The sequence below is a fragment of the Triticum dicoccoides genome, chromosome 6A, assembly GCF_002162155.2.
Source record: "Triticum dicoccoides isolate Atlit2015 ecotype Zavitan chromosome 6A, WEW_v2.0, whole genome shotgun sequence".
NCBI lineage: Eukaryota > Viridiplantae > Streptophyta > Magnoliopsida > Poales > Poaceae > Triticum > Triticum dicoccoides.
Genome location: NC_041390.1, coordinates 156,284,832 through 156,290,711, shown reverse-complemented (window position 1 = coordinate 156,290,711; position 5,880 = coordinate 156,284,832).

Sequence of the window (5,880 nt, the reverse complement as noted above, 5' to 3'; positions counted from 1 at the left end):
TGCACTCCTCATAGTGACGCGTGGGCACGGTGTACCAAAATCATCATCATCAACATCAAATACATCATTGTCGGTGTACAAAAGTAGGGGCTCTCCTTTTGACCCCTTTACTTGTGCACGGGCAGTCAGAGCCGCGCGCCGTGGCCACACTTAGCAGGGCAGAGGAGGGAAGCCGGAGAGAAGCCGAAGCACAAGACAACCAAGGCAACCCCAAGACCAGAAACACAAAAGAGCAAGAGGGTGGGTGGACTCCCCCGGCAAGAGCCTTGCCGGGGCAGCCTCCGCGGCCCCGGTAAGAGCCTTGCCAGGGCAACTTGGCCGATGCCAGCAGAGCAGGCCACCCTTGAGCCCGTGGTTTCCAACACCACCAACCAACTACATTGGAACCAAGGCTTGGGAGGCGCCTTTGTGGTGGCATGCAGATCTTTGTCAAGATCATGAACACACAAGATCAGATGAGGACCAGAAGACGGCGACCCTCGGCGGGATCCTAGCCAAGGAAATCCACAAGACCCCCGGCAAGCGCCTTGCCGGGGACGACTGCAATGCCACGGCAAGACCCTTGCCGGGCCCCTGGCAAGACCCTTGCCGAGGGCATCAGCGGGGCCACAGCCAGGCCTGCGCCTGCCAAGACTCCACCGCCGTCCCCAGGTAGCTGCTAGCTCAACCAGCTGGGCAGGCACATGCGTGGCGACGAGCGGCCTCTACACCAACTCAACAAGCACCTGTGTGGTGGCATGCAAGTCTTCGTGAAGGCTCCACCATCGCGCCAGCCCAGCAGCCAGCCAATGTGGCGCCATGATGCCTCATCAGCTCGGACGCGTGTCGAGGCCAGGCGAGGCGGCGACAGCTGGGATGTGCTTCCTTGCCGTCCCCGATAAAGCAAGGGGGGCACGTCGACAACACATTAAATGCGTTTGTCCGATGGTCCCAGAGGATAGGCTTATCGACTGTAGACCTTTCCACCTCCTGTGTGCCACTGTGGCAACCCCTTTTGCCTATAAAAGGAGGCCCGAGGCGTCCAGGAGAGGGATTCGGATCTTTTGGGCAAGTTACACCCCGTAGCTAGCTCAAGAACACAAGAACACTCCAATACATCCACCAAAGCAGGACTAGCGTATTACGCATCTTCGCGGCCCGAACCTGGGAAAATGATCCGTGTGCTTCTTGTCAAACCCGCTCTTTGCACAACCTTGCGCCCGCCAACCATAGAAGGGATCCCAGTGATTCCATAGGTGTCGTTTCCACCGACATCTTTGGCGCGCCAGGTAGGGGACGCGGTTGTGAAAATCTGGTCTAGCGGTTAGCCTAGTAGTTCTTCATCGCCATGGCTCCCAAGAAGAAGGCGGTCATGGTGATCGGTTCGTCAGGGGCCGGACGGCCCGTAACGGTCCGGGCGAACAGCGGGTCAGTCGCGGACAGGACCCGAGGCGCGGCCCGTGAGCACCAACATCGCTCTGGCGGTCAGAGCCTGGAGAGCGGCAGCGTCCGTGCACAGGGCGACGGGCCGCACACCGCCAAATATAGAGACGGAGCTGGGCCCCCCGCAGGCGGCGCGGGGCCCTTCGGGGGCGGCGCCGCGCCGCCCATGGGTGGCGCGGCGACCTCGAAGATGCCTATGCCGGCGCCCACAGCACGCTCTTCCCAGGGTGTGCGCGACGAGCAGGGCCACCACGCTGGAGAGCCTGGCCGCCGCCGTGGGAAGAGTCTTGTACATCATCTGCGGGACGAAGGAGGCCAGCATGCCCGCCGAAGTGCTGGCGAAAATGGCACGCAACCGCTAGGCTGTGGTAGAGGTCCTTCTAATGTGGTTAGAAGTCGAAGCGCGCCACGGTCCATGCAGCTTTCGCCGCCACCCACGCCAGCAGAAGCTTTGGCGCGCGCGCAGCTGCTCCTCGACTTCCCTCCTGCTACAGAAAAGCTTGACGAGTGGAGAGCCACTATCCGGAGCCTCATCGGCGTCGCCAACAAAGACGAGATACGGCCGGTGGGGCCCTCAGGCCGGCGATCCATCGAACCTCCGCACGCCAGCGGTGGAGGGGCCGGAGGCGCCGCGGCCATGGTGCACTCTCCTCCTCCACGCCAGCCACCGTAGGTGTTGGTCCGTCGTGATGACGCTTGTGATAACATTTCCATAGCATCGTCTGACCCACAGACCCACCGCGACCAGCGCCAAGTTCTTCGGGAGCAAGCCCATGAAGACGCTCGAACCACCATCGAGCACTGGCTTGATACACGCCACCAGTCAGATAGGCAGGCGGGGCCCGCTATGGATCACCCAGCGTCGGGAGGCTCCGGCATCCTACCTTACAAGGTGGGTTGCCCAGCCTTTACCCGCAAGCTGCAGCAGTTCCAGTGGTCGTCCCATCGCACGTTCAAGCCCGACATCGGCGAGAAGTACAACGGCAAGACCCACCCGTCGGAGTTCCTCAACATCTACACCATCGCGATGCAAGCCACTGGGGCTTGCGACGATAAGGTGCTTTCCAATTACTTCCCGTTGGCCCTGAAACCCAATGCCATATCTTGGTTGATGCACTTGCCGGTGTATTCCATTTCTTCCTGGTCGGACCTGTGTCATGAGTTCGTTGGTGCCTTCACTAGAGGCCACCAAGCTCATGGCCAGGCGAGTGATTTGCATATCATTCCCCAGAAGGAAGGTGAAAACCTGCACAAGTACATACAGAGGTTTAGCCAGGTGCAATACAACATCCCAGATGTTCATCCCGCCGCCATGATCAGCTCGTTCCATCAGAATGTGCACAACCGCAAGATGCGTGAAGAGATGGCGATGAACAAGGTTAAAGATGTGGCCGAGCTTTATGTTCTGGCCGATAGGTGCGCTCGGGATGAAGAGGGGAGGAAGTACCCCGGCGAAGACGCCCGTGCGAAAGCCGACTCTACCGACGAAGACACCGCTGCCCCGACGAAGAAGGGTCGGTGTCGCAACAGGAAGCACAAGGGTAAGACCGTGCTTGCCGTCGAGGGATCCGACGACACCGGCGCCGCCAAGAAGGCCAAGGCAGACGACCCCGGCAAGGAGATTGCCGGGTGCGCCGCTTGCCGGGCCTTGGCGGCTGCCGACAAGCTAGGAGGCTTCGACAAGCAGTACTGCAAGATCCACCGCACCAAAGGCCACGACCTCCAGAACTGCCGACAAGTCGAGCTGCTTGCTGAAAAGAAAAAAGACGAGTATGAGAGGCGGGACAAGGAGAAGGGCCAAGATGGCGCTGAAGGATCCGGCAAGAAGTGTGGTGGCCAAGGAGGTCGCCGCGGCAAGGATAACCAGCAAGAGAGGCCCGCTCGGGGCCGCGACAAGAAGCAGGAAGACGATGATCATGACGAGGACGACGTGTCCGGCGAGCATGAGTTTCAGAAGGCTACAGAGGCCATGTGCGTCGATGGTGGTGCCTCACTGCATACTTCTCACCGCCAGCTCAAACAGTGGGCATGTGAGATCACAGCAGCGGAGCCCTTGTTCGACGCTCAGAAGCCACTGAAGTGGTCCAGCACGCCCCTCATCCTTGACGCCGAGGACCACCCTGACCGCACAACTGCGGTCGGGTGTTTGCCAGTGTTGGTCTCGCCAACGATACGCAACCTCAAGGTGAACAAGATGCTGGTTGACGGCGGGGCCGGTCTGAACTTGTTCTCACCCGTTGTGATCAAAAGGCTGCAAACTCCTGATGGAGACCTCGAGGAAACGGACACCTTTCAAGGGGTCAACCCGGGAAGGAGCCACACATTGTCTGTGATATTTGGAGGCAAGTTGAACTACATGACGAAGAGGATTGTCTTTGATGTAGTCGAGATCCCCTTGCCCTACAATGGGATCCTCGGCCGCCCGGCACTAGCCAAGTTCATGGCGGCATCGCACTACGCCTACAACACACTGAAGATGCCTGGGCCGATGACCATCATAAGGCCCTATTTGGTTCCAAATAAGTCACCAACTTATAAGTTGAAAAGTGCAAAAAGTGACTTATTTTGCCAAACGGACCCAACTTATAAGTCACCCCAACTTATAAGTCATAAGTTGCTCCACCTCAACTTAAAACTTATAAGTCACCTCCCTTTGCATGGGTCCCACCACCTTTACATAAAAAACAAGGTGGGAAGATGTGCTCAGGTGACTTATAAGTCAGGTGGCAACCAAACATGCGTGACTTATAAGTCACTGGTTTTAAGTCACCTGACTTATAAGTCAGGTGACTTATTGGAACCAAACAGGCCCTAACCGTCCCCTCCGACAAGAAGGACGCGCTGATCTGCGCTGACCAACTCTACCGAGAAGCAGTTGCAGCAGCTGCCGCCAAGGCACTTTCTCCTGCCCCTGAAACCCTAGGAGGGAAGAAGAACACCGGCAAGACCTCTCGCACCCACTCCGGCAAGCGCACCTCTTCGGAGTGTTTTGCTATCATCGAGGACATGCCAGAGAGCTCCACCGGCAAGAGCAAGAAATCTAGAGCTGCACCACCAGAGACCAAGAGGGTGTCCATTAAGGTGGATGGCACGGGAGGGGCTTTCACCATAAGCTCCACCCTCGACAGCAAATAGGAAAGCACGCTCGTCACTTTCCTACGGGCGAATGTCGATGTGTTTGCATGGCAAGCATCCGACATCCCCGGCGTTCCCAGGGAAGTGATTGAGCACCATCCTGTTGACTGTCCCCATGCGCGACCCATCAAGCAGAAGGCCAGGAAGCAAGCTTTGGAACAGCAGGAGTTCATCACAGAGGAGATCAGGAAGTTGGAAGCGGCAAGCTTGGTGAGAGGAGTGCTCTATCCGATGTGGTTGGCCAATCCGGTGGTGGTGCGCAAGGCGAACGGGAAGTGGAGGCTGTGTATTGATTACACAGATATCAATAAGGCTTGTCCTAAGGACCCCTTCTCGTTGCCGCGCATTGACCAGATTGTTGACTCCACGGCCGGGTGCGATATGTTATCATTCCTCTACACCTACTCGGGCTACCACAAGATCTTCATGACAAAGGAAGATGAAGAGAATACAACATTCATCACCACATGTGGTACGTATTGCTTTTTACGGATGCCTTTCGTGTTGAAGAGTGCTGGCTCGACATTCGCAAGGGCGGTCCAAATTGGTTTTGATCCCTAGCTACATAGAAATATGGAAGCTTATATGGATGACATAGTGGTTAAAACCAAGGACAAGGCAACCCTTGTATAAGACTTAGAAGAGACGTTTGCCAACCTACGCAAGATCAACCTCAAGTTGAACCCTGAGAAGTGTGTCTTCGGCATTCCGTCCGGCAAACTTCTCGGGTTCTTTGTGCCGCAGCGTGGGATCGAGGCAAACTCGGACAAGATCAAGGCTATTGAGCAGATTGAGGCACCCAAGTGGATCAAGGATGTGTGTCGGCTCACTGGCTGCATTGCCACCATGAGCAGATTCATCTCCAAGTCTGCTAAGCGTGCCCTTCCCTTTTTCAAAATCTTGAAGAAGGCGGGCCCGATGGAGTGGAACCCAGAGGCTGTGGTAGCGTTGCAGGATCTAAAGAAATACCTTTCCTCTACACCAATACTGGTTGCGCCTAAACCACAAGAGCCGTTGCTGCTGTATCTGGCGACGACGAATCAAGTGGTCAATGTCGCGCTAGTGATGCAGAGGGAGGTCGATGAAGAGGAAGTGGCAATGGGAGGACCGGTGGATGGCGAGCTAGAGATTCCCCCGGCAGGGCCTGGCACCGGCAAGGCAAGGCCCCCGGCAGATTCTGACGCCATCGGGACAAGGCCCGCGCAGCCAAATGAAGTGGTGCAGAAGAAGAAGATGATGCAGCACCCGGTTTACTTTGTCAGCTCCCTCTTGCAGGGGGCTAGGTCAAGGTACTCTGATGTGCAGAAATTGCTCTTCGGCCTC